Source organism: Orcinus orca, chromosome 2 (genome assembly GCF_937001465.1).
Source record: "Orcinus orca chromosome 2, mOrcOrc1.1, whole genome shotgun sequence".
NCBI lineage: Eukaryota > Metazoa > Chordata > Mammalia > Artiodactyla > Delphinidae > Orcinus > Orcinus orca.
The window spans coordinates 162,041,081-162,046,098 of NC_064560.1; positions in this window are offsets into that span (position 1 = coordinate 162,041,081).

Genomic DNA, 5,018 nt, shown 5'->3' on the forward strand with positions numbered 1-5,018 from the left:
CAGAAGGCTCAGAATGTACAAGAACACTAAGAATTTCGGGGCGGGGGGGGCGGGAATCTCCCAGCACAAAGCATTCCAGACCTTGGGATCTCCTGCCTATTTTTCCACATACTACAACTTCTTTCTTTTGCATCCAGTGCTGCAGTGATAAAACTTCCTAACATTCTCTCTTCCTCTTTGCGCATTTGCACTTGCTTTTTTTCTGCATCAGCAGCACTCTTCCTATTTTCATCTTCATCTTCTTAATTCTTTCCCTGATTTTTCACAATTCAGTTCTACCTTAGAAAGCTTATCCTCTCAGGGACTGGTTAGGAGTTTCTCCTAGGTGTTCCCATGTTGTGCTGTGCTCACCTCATTCATGTTTATCACACTAAAATTTTAATTATCTTCTTGAGGTGAGTTGTTCTACATTAGATGGTTGAAAACCTGAGTAGCCTTTAAATGCATCCCCAGGAAAATGGCAGTATGAGGAGCCCTATGGACTTACTACCCCCTGAAACAACGATAACTGGTGAAAATTTTAGACAACAACAATTTAAAGTTTCTTGAAATCGTTTGAAGGGAATACAGCAGATGAAGAAACATTTATTCAAGAAAACCTACTAAATCTTGGTAGGAACAGCAAGAGTCAGTGGCACCTGAGCCATGACCTGCTGCCTCCCCCACCCTGCTCAGTATGACAAAAGCTCCACTCTGGGCGGGCATGGCCAAGAAGGTGGAGCTCACTCTTCCCCCAGATCTTAGTAAAAATGCTATGGATCTCCCTGGGAGAGCCAAGCTGCCAGCATTTCTCATCCTCCTTAGCTTCATGTTGCAAACGTTAAATTAGAGATAAGTACGTCCTGCAGGTTGGAGAGATTAGGAACTCCTTTCTTCCTTTCAGACACTGTTCATAGGACAGAGGCCGTATCCCAGATCCAGGAGCCTATGAGTGCTGAGACCCCAGCCACCCTCGCCCCAGCTCACACAGCTCACATGGGGGTTCCATGCCAGGAGAGGCAGTTTGAGAGGCAGAAGCTAATGCCCCCTTCCAGAACCCTGCTTATAAAGCAGGGGTATCACTCTGAAAGACATGGCACACAGTCCCCGTTCCCAGCTTGAGCATTGGCTCAGAGATTTTGCCCAGGGGGAGAGAAAAGTCCACTAAAACAGAGAACTCTGAAGTTCTCCCCAGAGGAACTGATTTTATTTGGAAGAGTGTGAGAAAATTCAAACTTCAAGGTGCTCTTGAAAACAATGCATATTTTGGTGGCAAGTAATTAAGAGGAGGCTGGTAGCTCCATGCAGCAAGAAGCTAAACTGCAGACCAGCTAGTTTACTAGAGAGAGCCCGAGAAAGAGACAACTAAGAAGAGCCCTCTGGGATCAGGACAAACCTCGAGACTGCATTCAATGGCCATCTCTGCAAAGGAACCTAAATATAATTGAACTCTGAAGCAGTTCATGCCCCAGGACATTGTCAAAAGCAGTAGAACATTGTCAAAAGCAGTAGAACAATCAGCTGGCATTTAGTGGAATCTACTAGCTGGGTGTGATACCAAAAGAGGCAGACAGCTTAACAGAAAGACCAGGGCAAGAGACAGTCAAAGAGAGCCCTGCTAAAACCACTATCATCACACTGTGGCTGTGTGCATAGGCTCAGGGAATTGATCCACATGCAGGAAACATTATAAAACTTTATTGATGATGCTAAAGATTACTTAAATACTTATAGGACAGGGAGACTCAGTATGATAAAAATGTTATCCTTCTCAAAGTGACATGGATTTAATGCAATTCAATCAAAATCCCAATGGTACTATTAGAGAAATTCGACAAGTTCAATTTAAAATTTATATGAAAAAGCAAAGGTCCAAGAACAGTCAACATACTCTGGAAGAAATATAGCAGAGGGAGGAACACTCACAAACTCATTCTACAAGGGTACCATCACCCTGATACCAAAACCAGACAAAGATGTCACAAAGAAAGGAAACTACATGCCAATACCACTGCTGAACATATATGCAAAAATCCTCAACAAAATACTAGCAAACAGAATCCAACAGCACATTAAAAGGATCATACACTATGATCAGGTGGGGTTTATCCCAGGAATGCAAGGATTCTTCAATATACACAAATCAATCAGTGTGATAAACCATATTAACAAATTGAAGGAGAAAAACCATATGATCATCTCAATAGATGCAGAAAAAGCTTTTGACAAAATTCAACACCCATTTATGATAAAAACCCTCCAGAAAGTAGGCATAGAGGGAACTTACCTCAACATAATAAAGGCCATATATGACAAACCCACAGCCAACATCATTCTCAATGGTGAAAAACTGAAACCATTTCCTCTAAGATCAGGAACAAGACAAGGCTTTCCACTCTCACCACTATTATTCAACATAGTTTTGGAAGTTTTAGCCAGAGCAATCAGAGAAGAAAAAGAAATAAAAGGAATCCAAATTGGAAAAGAAGAAGTAAAGCTGTCACTGTTTGCAGATGACATGATACTATACACAGAGAATCCTAAAGATGCTACCAGAAAAATTCTAGAGCTAATCAATGAATTTGGTAAAGTAGCAGGTTACAAAATAATGCACAGAAATCTCTTGCATTCCTATACACTAATGATGAAAAATCTGAAAGAGAAATTAAGGAAACACTCCCATTTACCACTGCAACAAAAAGAATAAAATACGTAGGAATAAACCTACCTAAGAAGACAAAAGACCTGTATGCAGAAAACTATAAGACACTGAGGAAAGAAATTAAAGATGATACCAACAGATGGAGAGATATACCATGTTCTTGGATTGGAAGAATCAACATTGTGAAAATGACTCTACTACCCAAAGCAATCTACAGATTCAATGCAATCCCTATCAAACTACCAATGGCATTTTTCACAGAACTAGAACAAAAAATTTCACCAATTGTATGGAGACACAAAAGACCCCAAATAAGCAAAGCAATCTTGAGAAAGAAAAACGGAGCTGGAGGAATCAGGCTCCGGGACTTCAGACTATACTCCAAAGCTGCAGTAATCAAGACGGTATGGTACTGGCACAAAAACAGAAACATAGATCAATGGAACAGGATAGAAAGCCCATCAATAAACCCACACACATATGGTCACCTTATTTTTGATAAAGGAGGCAAGAATATACAATGGAGAAAAAACAACCTCTTGAATAAGTGGTGCTGGGAAAACTGGACAGCTACATGTAAAAGAATGAAATTAGAACACTCCCTAACACCATACACAAAAATAAACTCAAAATGGATTAAAGACCTAAATGTAAGGCCAGACACAATAAAACTCTTAGACAAAAACATAGGCAGAACACTCTAGGACATAAATCACAGCAAGATCCTTTTTGACCCACCTCCTGGAGAAATGGAAATAAAAATAAACAAATGGGACCTAATGAAACTTCAAAGCTTTTGCACAGCAAAGGAAACCATAAACAAGACGAAAAGACAACCCTCAGAATGGGAGAAAATATTTGCAAATGAAGCAACGGACAAAGGATTAATCTCCAAAATTTACAAGCAGTTCATGCAGCTCAATATCAAAAAAACAAACAACCCAATCCAAAAATGGGCCGGAGACCTAAACAGGCATTTCTCCAAAGAAGATATACAGATTGCCAACAAACACATGAAAGGATGCTCAACATCACTAATCATTAGAGAAATGCAAATCAAAACTACAATGAGGGGGCTTCCCTGATGGCGCAGTGGTTGGGAGTCTGCCTGCCAATGCAGGGGACACGGGTTTGTGCCCCAGTCCGGGAAGATCCCACATGCCGCGGAGCGGCTAGTCCCGTGAGCCATGGGCGTTCGGAGCCTGTGCTCCGTAATGGGAGAGGCCACAAAAGTGAGAGGCCCTCGTACTGCAAAAAAAAAAAAAAGAAGAAAAGAAATTTCAATACCATTTTAATAAAGTTCAAAATCAACCACAACTAAACAATATATTGTTTAGAGATCCGTACACGTGTGATAAAATATTTACAAGAGAATGAGAAACAAAATAAGGTGATCATTACCAAACTAATGGCAGAGGCAGGAGAATAGGTTAGAGGAGGAATTTAGAGATTGATGTGATCGGTGTTGGTCATGTTCTGGTTCCTATACAGGTAGAAGGTACATACGTGTTTGTATTCCTGCTATGCTTTTTACTCAGACATGTTACGTAAGTTTTCCTGTAATGCATATTACATAAAATTTTTTTTTTTACAAAAGATCAATATCAGGAAAGTTAAGTGAGTTGAACCGCATCTACAGACAGAAAGCCCTTGTGTTTTTTGGATATCTCTCCTTAAAGAATAAGAATAGCATGACATGCAATCAGAGAAATAGTGAAAGGTACAAAATACTACTTGATAGCTAGCTCCTGAGAGAAGCTAGGAGATGGTGTGTACACACAAGACCAAGTCAACCAAATAATCAATTAAGTATACATAAAGCCGATACAGTACTTTCTGCTAAGTACTGTGCTAGATTGTGGTGGTGCTGGGGAGATGTTTAGAAGAGCTTCTCAAGAGTGGCTGCAGAAGACTGTCAGCGATACGAGAGCCACACATTAAGCACCGTATTATGTGGGTACAGACTGTAAGAGAATTAGTCCAGTCTGCTTCTCAGTAAACCCTCTTTAGATCCTCTTTCCCCGTGAGGGTGGTTTGAGGTTAGGAATTTTTCCTCCTTAGCTGTAAAACTTGACTTCTGTCACTCTAGGATTACTTTAAAGGATAGGGACAGTAAGGGTAATATCGATTTGTATAAGCTAGCCTCACGTTGACCTAAAATCCTTCTTGGGCTCACAGGCCACTTGAGATGTAAACTTCTCTACTGAAATTAAACACGTCCATCTCACTCCTCTAAGACAGCTGAGCTGCTAAAAGCAAATGCGGCAACGCAGGGGCAGTTAACACCGCGCGGTATTGGGCGGACCCGGCTGGAGGTGGAGCTGCCGGGGCCGGATATAACGTCACGGGGCCGGATATCACGGAGGGTGTGTGCGTC